This window comes from Amblyomma mixtum, chromosome 1 (assembly GCF_055824585.1).
Source record: "Amblyomma mixtum isolate Tamu chromosome 1, ASM5582458v1, whole genome shotgun sequence".
Lineage (NCBI taxonomy): Eukaryota > Metazoa > Arthropoda > Arachnida > Ixodida > Ixodidae > Amblyomma > Amblyomma mixtum.
Window position 1 is genome coordinate 28337012 of NC_143012.1, and position 17605 is coordinate 28354616.

The window sequence follows — 17605 nt, forward strand, 5'->3', positions numbered from 1 at the left end:
TAGCCTTGGCTAAATAGCCGCAGAAAGCTGTACCGTCGATGTTACTATCTGGAGGGCCTCCTTTGAGGGAATGTGCCGTTTCGTTCTTGAGTTTTACGCGACTACAGACTTTCCTGTTTTCAATGTCGTGACATATATTAGTGGGAGCAAAGAAAAAGAAAAAAATAATGCTGCCCAGCCCGCATCGCAAAAGGCACAACGTCGACACAGTGGAAACTTGGGAGAGTTAGTGATAACTGTCGACATAATTGCACAGAGAAAATTAGTAAGTAAGCGAAAAGAGGAAGCGGACGCCAAAAATAAGGAAGGTGTGAAATAAAGAAAATTAATTATGTTTATGTCCCATGTATATATTTCTAGCGTTTTTTTTTTTTTTCAATGAACCTTATAGTTGAAATCGGTGCCTTTCTTGTGTCCTTCCTTCTGCCCTCGTCTTTTGCGCGTTCAATCACTTCGTCACTGTTGATGCATAGTAATATTAGTAGTAGTCGGAACACTCCTGGTCTAGAGTGTAACCTGCTAACTATAGCGCTGAAAAAAAATATATTTTTTTATCAAATGATATTGCATCTATAAGAAAACTATAACAAAGACATCTATACAATTTAGTCAACGCTCAGCGTATGCCTGTCCAACCTTATAAACTATGGTTGGTAAAGAAAAAGGCAGAGAGAAGTGGGCAATTGTCAATTTCTGTTTACCCTTGAGGTGAATCGACATTGCGCAAGAGACGTGAAATTGCTATTGAGAGGGTTAGCACCGCAGGGTGTCGGAATGTGTTTACCTCAGAAGCAAATATTCGTCGTACATGCGGCGGCACCTTGCAACCAATTCCGATCAACTTCGACGGAATTTTGCCAAGGCTCACAAAAATGCAGTATACAGATGCATACCATTCACGAGGCGGACTCGATACTTTTTTATAGACATTGTACGAAGAAGAACGGGGGGGGGGGGGGGGCGAGGTGTGCAGGAATGCTGCCAAAAAAAAGGGGTCGGCTACAAAGCGATAGTTCTGTAGGCACTTAGGGCGACCCCCTCCCCTCTCTCGTTTGGACCCTCAACTGCGTGCTCTTATTCATTTTAGACGTACGTCTTTCTTGTATCCAGTTTGCATCATTAGGTTGCTTATTCCCTCCAGAATTTTCCATCGCGTGTTGAAATGTATATCTTTCTAACCTTGCGTCGATTTGCCTCGATTTGGTTGGGTCAAAGATTGAAAAGTGCGCCCGCGTATGTGTGTGTGTATGCGTGCGTGTCCACGCGCGCGTACCTGGAAACTGTAGGAACAGCTGCTATTTTCACACCGTCTATTGTCAGGAAACTATAGCCTCGTTTACATGAACCCGACTTCGGCGGGTAGAGCCAGGAGATCGAGTTGAGCAAGGTCAGCCCAACTTGACTGCATGTTTACATGAACTCGATTTTAGCGAGTCGCGACCGGTTCAACAGCAGCGGCACCAAGCGTCGAACGGCGCAGCGGGAAAGGGCAGTGGCAGCCGGGAAGATTGCGGCATGCACGGCTGCCTCGCAGGCGCTACGGCGCAAGCGAATAACAGGTTCGCATTTATCACCCCTCCTTCCACTAACCCTACTCAGACCGGTTTACGTGCTGTCTGCTGTTGGGGTCGAGTGAGTCAACCCACCCCCTGCAGCGGAGTTGACTGGACTCGCTCCCTCGACTCCCGGATCCGACTCGTTTACATGAACCCAGTAACCGGTTTTCAGCTCAAATCCTCCACTCAACCCGTCATGTAAACACCGCTTATAACGTGCTTGTAATCATTTTCCGAGAATTCCTTTTCCTGCGGCGCTAGTCTACCCCGCCTGCAGGAGGGGCGCGCAGCAAGGGGAGGGGGCGGTCCTTTGTGCCAGTTCCCGAAAAGGGGACTTCTCAGCACTATAGTCGGTTACAACAAAAGAACGAAGCGGCACACGCAACTCAGACGGAGCTCTCCAGCCAATCACGTCGATTTGTGTGGCTGTGCATGCAGCCAAGTCTGCGAAAGAGAACGAAGGAGTCGGCGCTTTGTCCCCGTGTCGCCGACGGTGGATGTCCTTTGTTCGGGATAAGGCTAAAAGAATAATAACGCAAAAGAAAGGAAGAGATTTTGCTGCCCCGGCATCCGCCATCGTCTCTAGGAGCACCTGAGCAGGAGCAGGGGAAAAGACAGGGAGAAAGGCGAAGGTACTAGTAGGTGTGGTGCCCCCGTTAATTGTCTCAGCTGCACTGGCCACTAAAGGGGGAGGGGGGGGGGGGGGGGAGAGTGCTGGGCTGCTCACCTTTCGCATAGATCCGCGCGAGAGCGTCTTTTTCGCAAAAGCGCTGAATGCTACAGGTGGGGTCATATTCGGCAAGAGACGGTCGTGGCAGCTTCAGTCTCCACTGCTGTCGCGGCGCACCTGTGGTGACCGAACAGAAAACTGTTCGGTCGACGCGCTTGGCTGGGCGGTCTCCTTTGATGGGCATGTGCTGCTTCGTTCTTGAGTTGTACCCGACTTATATGCCACATGGATTCATTTCAGCGGTGGAACATGGCGCCCTCTGAACCACGGCATTCGTTTGAAAGAAGTGCGAGTCTAGTTCAGGAAAACTGCACCTGCTCCATGGTTAGTGCTGAAATAGTGCAGCTGCAGCCGCCATGGAAGCAGATGATGGTTTGCGGGTTGTGATAAACGGCGGAGACTCAAGTAACTTTCACTCGTCGACAAGCTAGAACGCTGCTCGAGTTCTCCAAAGAAACGGATCGAGGCTGGTTCATGGCAACATGTTATTGTGATGTGCGGTTTGCCCATTTCTTCATGAGATACGAGAGGTTCGCTGCCGCTGATGTAGGCTGTAAACAGCTGGCTCCAATTCATTGGCATCGCAAAGGCTAGCGACGACCAGGCCTGCACTCGACCATCCGTTTTGGAAGCAGACAGTGCCAAACTGCGCTCAAAGTGCCGGAACTAGCGGTACACACCCGCCGCACCGCCGCTGCCGCAGAACTTTGCCGAACTGGTGCATTGAGTGCAGGCGAATCGAGCGCTCTCCAACTTCCCCTCCACAGCGCTAGCCGGAACAACGAACAACCGGCAGCACGAAGCGAAAGCCTGTCACTTCCCTTTCCTGTCGCTTTAGCAATGCCAAAGCTGTCCTCGAAAAATAATACGACGCCCAGAATGCGTTTCGTAGCGTCAGGTGAAAAAAATTGGCAGTGGCTTAGCTCTGCTATGCCTGGATATACGTAGCGTCAAGTGATCCGGTGTTTCGGCCGCACGTTTCGCCTTGGCTGCTCGACACCAAACTGCCAGGCGACAACCTCGGGATCGGAAGAATTTACATTTTCCAGTCTTCTGCGCCGTTTGGCAGCGGCTCGACTCTCCTTAGCTTACCAGAGCTTACATGTTGAGTGCGACCGTCATTTCTCCGCGCACCCTCCTCGCGCATGCGCAGTAGCGCGCGGCGCAACTGTCGTAAACACGAGGTCACGCGTCGGAGAGGAGCGCACGCCGGCGGACCTGCGCCTCTCGTGACGTCACGCGGTTCTCGCGCTGCGCATAACAGGCGGCGCACACTCGCGCAAAACTCGGCTCTGACCTGCGTAGTGTGGCTTTACTAGCTTTACGCTACAAAACAATCCAGCAAAGCAATATGGCGGAAATCTGCTTGGAAGTTCGACACACACTACATAGGGCAAAATCGAGGGAAACGTGCGAACATCGTAGAGGTATCGTTCCCTCTCGTGAACACCTCCTGATTGTAAATGTTTAGCAGCGCCACACTCGTTATTTTTTTGAACTGTGATTATTTAGTACACGTGCATGTGTGTAGATGGCGCTACTTACTAAATTTTTCTACATTTATCGCATGTCGCTGCGTTATTGCTATTATTGTTTGTATTCTGTGGACTTTGTTCTTGGCAATTGTTACAAGTTGATTAAAGGAATGAGAGACCGACATTTTAAGAGTATATTTGCCAGAAAAAAAGAAGCCGCGGAACGTTTCAAGAGCTTGTGTCCTTCATGAGGAGAACAAAAAAGGTAGCTAAAATCAACTAGACATTGCGCATTCCCCAAAAGCCGTAGAGTAAAGGCGATGCTTAGCCGCGTAGAGCGAAGTATTAAGTTTCTTCACGCAAAATCTCAAAACTGCCACGCGCTGGTTACCTGAACAATTTTGCATTCCGTTTTTAACTATTTCGAAAAAACGCTAATTTTGATCAGGAATAACTTTTAAACTAAACAAGGCAGACGGATGAAATTTTCAGAATGGAAGGGCGATTAGACGATCTCAATCTGTACAAAAAGGCGCCGCAATGCAATGCATATCCCAAAAGTTATTGCAGATTACATTGTTCTGTTTTCTATGCTTTTCAAACATGTGTGGCTAATAAACTAATCTATACACGTACTTCTAAATGCTTAAATATGTTGATTAGCATTAGATCTCAAAGTATCTCGAAAGATATTTCTCTAGGTGCAAGAGGTTTTTCACAATTTTGCATTTCCTGAGACAAGTTGAGCTCAACTGCCAGTTTTCATCTTTGCGTTTTCTTTTACAGTTGAAACAAATTTGCAGCTACCGTTAAACAAAATGCATCTTTTGAAAGCAGAGAAAAGTAGCTTTTCGGAGATATCTGAACCATATTTATGAAGCGAACGAGCGAGATACAGTCGACGTACAAATATCACCAAAAATGGTTCCCGCTCACCGTCAGAGTGGGACCGCCACCTTAAATGCAAAAATTGAATGCACGGCAAAATGGCTACTCAGAGGTTAAACAGAGGGAAATAGACACGCTAGAAAAAGCAGAATTTCTCGGAAAGCAGAATTCTTGTTAGTTGGCGGTCTGTGGTGTGTTTTCTCGGTCTGGTCCATGTCTGCCGCGCCGAAGCATTTCTTGAAGTATGGATCACCAACTGGCCTTCAAAACAACCCTTCAAAGCAGAGCATTGTTGTAGGTACGAATTGCGCACAAAAGACACACACAACATTCTTTCCCATATTAAAATTTCCAGGAAGCTGTTGCAGCCGAGTCTTTCCGCGGCTTTGTGCACGTACCAATCGGGAAGGGACGATCCACTGTCTGGACAGAATTGTGCCGCGCCCTTTTTGCTGGTCGTCTTGCTACGATGAATCATGTGCCTGGTCTGACGCTCGTGTTTCGAAGCTACGCCAATCAGAACAGCGTGTTTTTCACGAGGAAGAAAAACCTTCAGTGACTCAGCATTATGTCTGGCCGTGGGGAGGGGGAGGGGGAAAAGCGAAATTCCTATTGGCTACTGCAGAGGAAGGGGTAAACCCTCCAACCCCCCCCCCCCCAAAAAAAAAAAAAAAAAAAACACCAGTGCCAGTCGGTATATAAAGATGCCCCTTACATGCGACCTTCAGTCCTCGGAAAACATCCGCGATGTTCGCCAAGTACGTTCTTCTCGCGCTGATCGCGTCGGTATCTTCAGAGACCGACGATGCGCTGCTCGCCAAAGCTCACAACCACTTCGCCGTGAACCTGCTCAAGCGCTTGGCGACGGAGAATCCTTCTTCCAATGTTTTCTTCTCGCCTACTAGCATCGCCACCGCATTCGGCATGGCTTACGCCGGCGCCGCGGGAAGCTCGGAAGCCGAGCTGTCATCGGTGCTGGGTCACACCCAGGTCGGTCTCACGGAGAAGTCCAGGGTCCTGGAAGCGTACAAGCACCTGCTTGAGCTCACGTCCTCGCCGAACGTGACGCTGGAAGTGGCCGACATGGTCCTGGCGCAGGACAGCTTCCAAATCGCCGAAAGCTACAGGCAGCAGCTGCACGACGTGTTCGACGCCGAGCTCAGGTCCGTGAACTTCGCCAGCCCCGGAGTCGCCGCTGAGGTCAACGCCTGGGTACGAGAGAACACGCGAGGAAAGATCGACAGCATACTGCCCGAGAATGAGCCGCTGGACATGGTTCTCTTCATCGTCAACGCCGTCTACTTCAAGGGTACCTGGGTGACCAAGTTCGACCCGTCGGAAACAAAGAACGAGCCCTTTTTCAACCAAGGTACCAACGAGGTCAGTCAGCCGGCGATGCAGCTCAAGAGCCGCTTCCCTTACACTCGTCTCGACGCGCTGAGTGCGGCCGCCGTTGAGATCCCGTACTCGGGAGACAGGTTCGGCATGGTGGTCCTGCTTCCGGACTCCCCTACGGAGCTCGCAGCGCTCAGGGCCGGTCTGTCGCCAGCGGTTCTCGAATACGTCGGCAGCAAGCTCAGCCCCCGGTTGGTCGCGCTCAGACTGCCCAAGTTCGACATGAGCCTTCGCTACGACCTGGTGCCCACCATGCGAGCCCTGGGACTGAACGTCGTCTTCGGAGACGGGGCCAACTTCAGCGGAATCAGCGCGAACACGCCGACCCGCATCTCGGACGCCGTCCACAAAGCGGCTGTGGAGGTCAATGAAGAAGGAACCGTCGCGGCCGCAGTGGCTGGGCTCTCGATCGTCCCCCTCTCGTCGGTCAGGCCTCCCCCACCCGTCCAGTTCACCGTGGATCGTCCGTTCCTCTCCTACATCAGGGATCGAAGAAACAACCGCATTCTTTTCATCGGTGAGGTCCACAGTCTTTGAGATGCGACACATCCGCCTCCGCTCATTGCACGAAAGGAACGTTAAAGCGGCGGACAGTCGTCTAACTTGTACACAAGTACGACATGATATAAGTATTGTTGAAATAAACTAGCCCTACTTTTGATGCATTTCTCGCCTGCATTCGTGGTCAAATGATTTCCTAAAATAATACTTTTGTCAGAGCACTGGCAACAGAACATTCGGTTTCTATGCTCGCGTCATGACCTCCCGAATATCTGGATTGAGATTGATTGATTGAAAATTTTATCTAAACAATGGCAGTTACTGGAGCCTTGGGTGGTCCGCCGATTCTGGCAGCCCACTGTCCTCGCTGTGGTACTGGGATTCGGAAGTCTGTCTGTGGCATTGAGCATCCTGGTACGCGCTGCTGTACTGCTCGGCATGACGGTTGCAAGAAAGACTGAAAAAGGGTGGCGTTTTGCGTGGACGACAGATGGCAAAATTTTTGCGCGCAAACCTGAAACGTATACATCTAGCGTCGCGTATCGCTGACCTTGATAAGATGCAGTCCAATCATGGGACTGGAGGCTCTGCAGAAAAACTAAATTTTAACACCCGGTCAGTTTTCTACTTTTATATGCGGTGAAGCCAATTGCACTTCCTTTCTTCATTTCTATGCCCATTCAGCTCGGAACAAAGGCGATAAAATTTCTGCATTTCGTTCTTCGTTAGGATTCTTTTTTGATGTTGTAATGATACGCCCGGATATGACACCTTTATCATAAACCGGCATACTAAAAGAGGCGGTGGTGTTTCGATCTTATCAAAAAAAAGTACTCGAAATGTGAAATCCTAGAAACGTTTTCTGTTATTACTAGCGATTATGAAGTGGTTGCTGTACAACAATTCTGCAGTATATCGACCACCGGTGACCTATTCACCGGTGACAGTATATCGATGACCTATTCCAGGTGCTGGAATCCAGTGCATTCACTAACACCATTCACCATCCAACACGTGGCCAAAGTGACAACCCTACATTGCTACACGTATTCATCAAAAATGTTAGCGAAGAATTGCAAGAGGCATTCGGGGTAATAGACCATTTACCTATATACTTCCCGTCTAAACACTTATCACCAAAAGCATCAACTGAGGAGTGTTATCCTGTAAGGTTCCGGCATATTACTGAAAATACCTTGCAGCATTTTTTTGATACACTGGCACACGCGAGCTGGAATACCGCATTTTTCAAGTCTTTAAAGATATTTATGATGAATGCTTTCCGTATAAAACAAGAACACGGACACCAAGAACACGAAAACCATGGTTAACAAAAGAATGCTTAACAAGAATTCGCGTGAAAAATGCACTTTATCAACGTTTTTTGAATACTAAAGCCACGGAGGACCTTAAGTAGTTTGAAAGCTATCGAAATCAGGTGAACACCATACTAAGAAGGGTCAGAAGACACTACATAAACAACCTATTTAATATGGAAATATTCAGAAATACGGACGTTGTTTGGAAACGTTTGAATAATTTAATAAATAAGAACAGAAAGCCGACTATTAGAGATAATTTCTAATGGTAAAATGCTCTCCGAATCTGAGAGAATGCTTTTAACTATTTTTTTTATCTATGGCTTCTGCAAGTCCTTCTGATGACTACTTAGAACATATGGGGCCCAAGATGTGTGAGAGTGCATTCCTAACTCCCGTCACCCGAGAAGAAGTTATTGAGATGGTCCAGTCAGTAAAAGATAGCAGCAGCTGTGACGTAGATGGTCTTCAGATTCAGCCAGTGAAGCGTGTATTACAGATAATTGCGTCACACTTGGAATACATTATCAATGTAATTTTCTCGTCAGGTATCTTCCGAAAAGGGCTGTAAACCGCTAAAGTGACGGTAATATACAAAGGTTGAGACACAAATAATTTAGGAAATTATAGGCCGATATCTATACTTTCAGTCTTTTCGAAATGTATAGAGAAATTAATACATGATCGGATGACCAGTTTTATTAACAAACATGATCTCATAACAGCCTCTCAGTTTGGTTTTACGAAAGGGAAATCTACCGAATCAGCCCTCCTAGCTCAAAAAGAAGTAATTTTGGATTTATTTGAAAAACAATTATACACTCTAGGCGTCTTTATTGACTTTCAAAAGCCTTTGACCAATTAAATCACGCTCTACGCTACTTTCAAAACTTGATCATTACGGATTCCGCGGCGTTTTCTTGCAACTACCGTATTTTCCGGTGTATAAGACGCGGCTTTTTTTCGAAAATTTTGCTGGTGCGTCCTATACAAGGGTGCGTCTTATATGCGAATTTTTCATCTTTTTTTGCGCGTTCATCGATTACTCCAGTTCATGCTCAAGCTTTTTTCACCTAAAAAATATCACTACCAATAACGTGGTTGTAACACGGTTAATACTTCAATACCGGGACCGCCGTGCGCGACATTCTAGGTGATCTATATTATGAAACGGCGGGGATGACGACTTCCGGGATCACAAACGCGCGGCTGTTTCGGAGGCCCCAAGCAAAAGTAATGAGAAGCGCCAAAAGATGGTGACAATCGCGCTTCTCGCCATTGTCAAGACAAGCCGGCGTTCTTTTTTAGTCACCCTTTGCAACTTTTTTTTGCTCCGTGTAGGTAGGGCATGTTTCAGCCGAGTTGCTTCCAGAAATGGGTGAACCTTTTGATAGCGCATCTGAAGATGAAGACTTCGAAGGTTTCAAGTAGAATAAAATGTTATGGACATATGGGGAGCTGTATCGTTTTTCCGTTCTTTTTTGCTAGAACGTGGACGAGTATGGCATGAGTGTTGCCTTTTTCGATCACTTAGCGTTGCTTAAGAATTGCTCACAGGTACGGTGCATTTCGCGATAGTCGCGCAAGCGTATTTAATTAAGCCTCACTGGCCTAACTGGGTAAACTGGGGTGCGTCTTATACACGGGTGCGTCTTATATACGAACTTCTCCAGTGACAGCTTGCATATATGGCAAGTGCGTCTTATACAAGGGTGCGTCTTATACACCGGAAAATACGGTACTTCAAACGTATCTTAACCACCGCCAGCAACAGGTAACCAACCATCAATGGCTATACTTCAAACCTAAAACCTGTTTGCGCAGGCGTCCCGCAAGGCAGCATACTAGGACCTTTACTATTTAACCTGTACATCAATGATATAATTAACATTGACAAAACTGCCACATATATTATTTATGCAGACGACACGGGCATTTTTTTACTGGATCCACAGTACCTGAACTACAAGAAAGGGCTAACAAGATGCTTGTTCAACTACTCACTTGGAGCCATGGGCGTCCGGAGGGGGGGGCAAGGGGGGGCGGCTGCACCCCCCTGGAAAATCACTCCCTCGAATCGTGAGTGATGGCCGCACGCCAGGGGCCGTGGTGGGCTCAGCCAAAAGGGTAAAAGCAGCCCCGCTTCCACGCTTTGGGTCACATCTGCGAAATGCCGCGTCCGGGCGCGCGCCGTTCGCCCGTTTTCAAACCACGCCATCGTTAGCTCTGTTGAAGGCCGACCTGTTGCAGACATACAGCGGCACCGGCGAGCATGTGTTTCAAGCCGTCTTGAAATGGGTGCCTGTTTCTTTGATCTCTAGACAGATAGCGACACGGAGGCAGACAGTGCACAGTGCATCTTGTTTTCGCCTTCGTTATGCCGGCCACCGATGAATTTTTCAGGAGGGAAAGACAAATCAGCCGTGTCCACCCCCGCTTTGTCGGGCTGCTCATGGGCAAGCGGGCGATCAGTTGGCGCCGCTGCCGCTCGCTGTGCCTCCGATCCACGGGAGAGCGCAGTGCGGTAGAAGCGCCGCTATCAGAATCTTCGGCAAAGGAGATTAGCATCTTTTGTTCACGGCGACGCAGTCTCCAGAGGCGCCCCCACACCAGCGTCCCTTGCGTCTTCTCCGAAAACCAGCGCCTTTGGTCAACGCAGCCCGATGGCGCCTGCCTGGCTCGCCTGTCACCTCTGGCTGGGCCTCAAATGACAACAGCGCCCGTGTACTGTGCGAGGTCAGTGCCCGGTAAAGAGACCCAGGTGGTCGACATTATCCGGAGCTCTGTACTACTCCGTTCCTCATAACCTGAGTCGTTTTGGGGCTCTGAACCCCATAAAAACACACAAAACAAATTTTCCTACCGGAGTGGCGGGTGTCCCTTCCCCTTGGAAGTCTCACGGAAGTAAGCCCTTGCACGTGTGCGCGCCTCTGTATTTGTGCTTCGGTGTTTTTAGTGGCCGTTTGTCAACGAAGCTGAGAACAACCAAGACAGTGGACGAGAAAACTACGAGCGGCGAGCAGTGTGCGTGCGGTTGCTCGACTGTGCGGATGCGCGAGCAAGATGGAGCGAGGTGTATGAAGCTGCGAGCGTGCATTTATCTTGTAAATAAGTTTTCGTTGTATGTATAGACATCTTTTGTTTTCAACGTACGCGTTCAACCGTTTTTCGAATCAATGTGTGTGATGAGTGTGCACCGAGAGCGTGTAATGAAGCACAGAAATGAATTTATCACCCGTGTAATCACGCAATTCGCCCAGAAAAATCCGTGGAGTCTACAGTTGCTGTTCAAGGAAGACTGACTGAGTGACTGTAGTTGCGTGTTTGTGACCATATTGTGCTGTGTGCTGGTCATCAATCCGGGTGAGTCGAGAACCCGTATGCAGCAATACTGAGCACTCTTCTCCACGAAGTGACAGTATATTTTTGGATTTTTTATTAATTTTAATTGTTTCTTCGTTGATAAACTGCAATGTATCTCTCCTAGCCACACTTTAATTTGCAGTTTGTAATTTTTATTTCATGTGTGTATTTCACTTATTTTTTATTTATATATAAATAAATAAATTCATACCGCAAATAGTGCCTTTTTGCTACGAACATGCCCCCCCCCCCCCCCCCCCTCCGGCGCCAACAACCAATGGGGCCCCCCCCTGCAAAAAATTCTGCGGACGCCCTTGCTTGGAGCACATCTTCATCTTTGAAAACTAATGCGACAAAAACGTAGGCTATTATATTCCGCTCTAAAAACAAACCTCTTGATTTTAGTCCTATTCTAACACTCGGTTCCAACACATTAGAAATTGTCTCTTCCATAAAAAATCTGGGAGTTATATTTCATGGGAACGTGCTCTGGAATAATCATATCAATCATCTCATTGGTAAACTCTCTAGAGTAGTCTCCAGGGTGCGCTTCTTATTGCCTCAGAAGTGTAAGGTGTTATTATATAATTCATTGTTTTATTCCAATCTAATATACTGTCATTTGGTATAGGGCACGACAAAGTTCTCAAACATAATAAAATTGAAAAATCTGCAAAAAAAAAGTTCTTCGCATTACTGCCAACGCAGCTTACTATGCCCACACGCCTCCGCTTTTTGCCTCATTAAGAATAACGCCTCTCAATGAACTTTACAACACGTTATTAATTCGTCGTTATAAAACCCACCGAAAAGACATGAACCCCTGTTTCGACATTCTAGCTCGCTTAACTCCCAAATACAAACCGTACACTACGCGAGCTGATGATGATTGGTTCATACCTCGCTCCCGCACTAATTATGGTTGTCAAATGTTTCGAGTTCTGGTTCCCCAAATGCTTAATAGTTTATATAACTCCTGTGGTGCTTAAAGGGGCCACGACAGCCTATTTTCGCACGTACCCTGCTTATTTCATATAATTTACAACACGTTAAACTACAATTCCCCGAAGTTTCAGTGGATTCTGTGCAGTGGATATTTTTAAAACGAATTTTTTTCGTTTCTCTTGCGAGCTGCTTGCTGGTCTGGCAACATTTGATCGTTGACGTCACAAGGGCATACTCGCCCCGCGTCGTCTGCTACGTGCTGTTCGCTGCGTTGGGGTTCTTGCTCGCACAACGTGGACGGCGGTTGCTCGAAAAGTTTTTTTCTTTTAGCTTAGCGAAATAAAATGCATTTTCCGTGTTTTCTTTTCGGAAGCCTTCAGCTTTGTAAGCGAGCTTACTGATCCTTGGGAGAGCGGACTTGCTATGGCGCTTGTTTTCTGATTATTGAGGAAGCAGAAATCGGTGCACCCCTGCTTTATTGTTTACACTTAACAGCAGTGAAGTGCTCCCGTGTGTGAAAAACGGCACGTGCCATGCATGCCTTCGCTGATGAGCGCCCTGAACGGCGTGGCGATCTGTCGCTGGCTGTTCTTGTCCGCTATTCGTCGTCTCGATAAATAGCAATTCAAATTATCACAAGGTGGCTGCTGAGTGAGCTTGCGGCACGAAAGGAACAGAGAAAAGTGCCAAACGCGACTGCCTCCTGCTGAATGTGCGTGTGTGTAAGTCGAATTCGCATACATTTCTTTCGGCTCGTAAAGCCATTTTGCAGAACCAAGCCGCTAGCAGAAACCAACACGACTCGAATGTTTCACTGCTCGCACCGACGAATAATCACCGCCACCTAAATGGGTGCTTCAAGATATTAGTGCATCATTTAGCCTTTACTCTGCGTGCGCTAAGTCCGCCAGGAATGCGACGATTACGATTACTGCAGCTCCGCACTGAGGTTGTTTACATATAGCTGTGCTCAAACACTGATCGTTTGCTTGGCATGACGCAAGGTGGGCTCTCCATATCTTAAATATTGTCTGATGTTGCTTAGAAAATCTAGTTTGACACGTTTACACACTACGATAACACTGCAATAAGAGCCGATGCTGCTATCGCCTGCTCGTACTTCGCGTACGTACGGCGCTTTTTGCTAGTTGCATCTGCTTCCTCCGATGTCACCAGTACTTGATTTTAAATCGCTTTACCTGGAAATACGTTTGGACACCACTTGCATTAATGAAAACAGCCAAATTTGTTGTCCACAGTCGACGCAGACGACTAGCGCGGCCGACCTTCAACGCACATGCTCTGCAGACCGGGTCACATCGGCACTTCTCCCTTACTGTACGGGCGCCCTGCGACGTAGGCAGTCGACGCTTTGAAGTCACTGCAGCAAAAACAACGCTCGACGGCTAATTGCATGCGCTAAGAGCTTTGAGTTCACTATCCGCAATCGCCGCACACACGAATCCTGCGGTCTCGCTAGGCCTCGTCACAAAAGGGGCCGGCGGACTGCCGTCCACCGAAATTTAAGAATCTCGCAAAAGTTCACCAAGGCCCATTGTTTACACTACTACGATACGTTGGTCGTGCTGGCGTCGTTGTCTGTTCCAGCGTGGCATACCGGTACGTCAGCGACGGCATCTGCATACCGACCAGCGCACCGACCGTCGATCGAAGTCGCATCGGCCTAGTGTGACCGGACCTTACCGGAAAACTACGTTACTGCTTCACTTTTGCGAAACCAGTCACTCGAGGGACGGCTGCTACTGCGATCGCCCGCGAATGTACAGGGGACAGGAGAGCTCGCTGCGCGCATTGCAGCAACGATAGCAGACGACGCTGCACCGTGTATGCCCTAGTGACGTCACGAGAGCTTTCAATATGGCGGTCGCTGCCGGTGGGAGGAGTTTCCTGGTCTCAATTTCGATCGCATTTTTTCGAATATGCAGTGCGCCCTGGACACCCAAATTTTGGAAATTGACTCAGAGGCTCTTGTATTAATGGCTGAAGTACAAAACTGCAATATGAAGAAAGATGCTGTCGTGGCCCCTTTAAATGACCGTCTTAACGAAATGAATGGATGCATTTGCTGTTTTTTTTTGCTGTTGTTCTGTCCATTAATAAGCCTGTGCCGCCGCGGTGGCTCAGTGGCTATGGTGCTCGGCTGCTGTCCCAAAAGACGCGGGTTCGATCCCGGCCGCGGCGGCTGGAATTTCTTTGGAGGAGAAATTCTAGAGGCCCGTGTACTGTGCGATGTCAGTGCACGTTAAAGAACCCCAGGTGGTCGAAATTTCCGGAGCCCTCCACTACGGCGTCTCTCATAGCCTCAGTCGCTTTGGGACGTTAAACCCCATAAACTAAACTAAACTATTAATAAGCCTGTATAGTGGTCCTATGCAATTATTAACCTTTGCAGCACGCAGACACCACATAATGTTTTCTACTGTTTATTAGTAACTCACCCCATTGATGTAATCACCTATGCCCTGTACAGGGGGGAACATTGCCCGTGAAGCCTCTTTTTGGCTTTTTGTATGTGCCCACCCAACATCACGATGTTAAAATAAAGCTTGATTGATTGATTGATTGATTTATTGGTTATCTGCTGCGTAGTAGTTGCGAGCTTTTTGACGGTCGTGCAGGCCAAAGGCCTCTCCGTCACCCTTAAAGGCGCCCTACGACGTAGATAAAGCATGAGATCTTTATTCTTTGTATGCAGAGGAAGTGGCATTGTGGCTCCAGATTGGGCGCTGCCTCTCTGATTGGTTGTGCGTCCAGCTTGCTTATTGTTCCTTTATACTCAAGATATGTATCCAAAAATGATCGGTCTGCGTACTCGAACCTTTTTGCATGCCACAAAAACTAGAAAGAAGCAGTGAAAGCGAACGAAAAGTAATATGAATAACGCTAGGGGACTGTCGCAGCCTTGCAATCCTACCAACGGTTTAATTTGGAATTTTCAAAGTGCAATAACTTTCGTTTGCATACTCCGATTTCAATATTTCTTTTTGCAAGCACGATAAGTCGATTTAATATCAATCGTTATCGAGGAAAACATCGCAGCTGAAAAGAAACGACAGAAAGTTAATTGCCCCGTATTCGTTTTCTGCTCCCGTTGCAATGTTATGGAACACTTCGTTATATTTCGTAAAAAGTATGCTGAGCGCTTTTACAGAGAGTAAGTGTTCAGAAATTTTTTTTCTGCCCAACCCTGTTTAAAAGCGGACTATCCTGCGAATGACTAGCGGTAAACAGGTTGATTATATTTTACCTACATCAACCAGGCCAAAATTTGCTCAGCCGAGGGTAACTGGGTTTTCGAAATTCTAAAAACTGAAATTTATATTACGTACTGTGGGTACATGACAGTCAAACAGTAGTAAAGAAGTTAACTGTGAAATAATAGCTAACCAGCCTACCAGTGTTACCATGTCTTCGCTGTATTCTGTTGGGCTGCACCACTGATGATGGTAAGCCGAAAAAAAAAGTGCTCTTCTAACTCAAAAGCCTTTTTTTTTTAAATATTGTAGAACATCGCAGGTGAAGCGCCCAGTATATAATAGAGTACTCAGTTCTTGCTACTCTATCTCCTCAGGTAGCCCTGTCCTCTGGAACGGTGAGCCTTGTCGGTGAATTTTCCATGTCCAACATTCCTCCATAAAAATTTTGAACATTACGAAATTGTAAGGAAATGTGGCAATACTGAAGGTAATGTTCCATTCTTCCGTAGCCATATCTTTGTTTTAAATTTTTGTTGCGAAAGCTACTCTACGCGAGTCGCCGAGCCATTTAGCGGAGCTGAGGAAAGGCCATACTGCGCATGCGCGAGGAGCAGTGACGTCACACTGCGCACAGTGGCGCGCCGCCGCTGTCCCTGAGCGGCTGACTCAGAGGTTCCGCCGCCGCGCCCACCAGTTGCGCATGCGCTAGCGTGCTGGGGCCGCCGCCGCTGCCGCGCGCTCTCCATCGCCTCTCTCTCTCTCTCTCTCCTCGTTGCCTTCACAATCCTCCACGTTTAACCAGAGCTGAACAATTGCCAATTTTTTCCATCGCTCGCATCAAACAGTTCACACTGCCATAGAAAACTAACGGGGGAACGCTTTTGACGATAGAAAAAACGTCAATAGCAAAAAAAAAAAAAAACTGCACGTCTGTTGACGAGGAATCTGCGGCTGACCTCTGGTCAGCTTCCTTGGCTTTGTGCGTTCTTATAGGGTGCTGTAATACGGGGTCCAGGACTGAAATCTTTTCTTTCAGGGATTTATGGTTTATGCACTAGTGAGTAATCTCATAAGTTGGCAGCCCTTAGCACAGCAAGCTGGCACTATTCATATTGTGCATCATTGCTTACAGCGTTTACCAAATTTGTTACATGTTATTCAGTGTTCTAGCAAAAAAACAGCAAAAACGGAGACACAGGCCGATGAGACGGTACACACACTACCGCCGAACTTACAACTGATTTATTTTTGCAAGTGCATATGCAAATGAAACAAGCCCAGCCGTCATTCCATTCCCGATAAAAAGCGCCACTCTTTTTCTGTGATAAGGACAGAGAACCACTTATTTTTTTTTATAATTTGTTAGAAGTGTTTCAAGCAGTTCTTGCTCATGCCTGGTCTTACCCCTGCTAATAATGTTTGTAACACTTTTTCTTTTTTATAATGGGGTAGTAGAGTTTCAAGCAGTTCTTGCTCATGCCTGACTTACCCCTGCTAATAATGTTCGTGCTGTGAAACAGAGGCTGGCATCTGTTACAGTCATTCACATACAAAGCAATGTTGGCTGGCATCTGCTACAGTCCTTCACCTACAAAGCAAGGTTGCTACCGGTGCCTGCTTGCAACTTCTTGCCATGTTATCTGCGACGTTCATTCAGGTATTGCCGAGTCTGCTGATGTATACTTTCCCACTGGACATATGGATTTAATACACAACCCTCATTACACACACTGCGAACTCCAATTGGTGGTTGCTCTTGCAGGCCGAAAACACAATCTGGATACCAAAATTTTCGGACACTCTTTCAACCCATGGAAAATTTTATGGAAGTATGGGACAAGAAACACTGAGGTGATCCTGGTGTTCCATAAAATTTCCCATGGGCTGAAAAGAGCGTCCGAAAAATTTGGTATCAACATGGTGTTTTCAGCCCCTCATGAGCTATCTGGTCTTTTCACCCGCATCTCTGGCTGTGCAGAGAACATGCATGCAAGACCAACCACCAAACGAGGTTCACAAAGTGTGTGGTGGGAGTTGTGTATTCAACCCCATGTGCTGTGGGAAAGTATACATCGAGCAGTCTGGGCAATGCCTGAATGAATGCCTCAGGAAACACGTACATTGCGTGTGAGCACAGGGAGCAACCTGGCGTTGCATGTGAGGGACTGTAGCAAATGTTTGCCACTGTTTCACCGCACGAGCATTACTAGCAGGG

The 17605-nt window shown here is 47.5% G+C and overlaps 1 pseudogene; it reads left to right on the plus strand.

The window, feature by feature from the left end:
• Window positions 1-5396: 5396 nt before the first annotated feature.
• Window positions 5397-6581, plus strand: LOC149365861 (iripin-2 pseudogene; annotated as a pseudogene).
• The last annotated feature ends 11024 nt before the right edge of the window (window positions 6582-17605 follow it).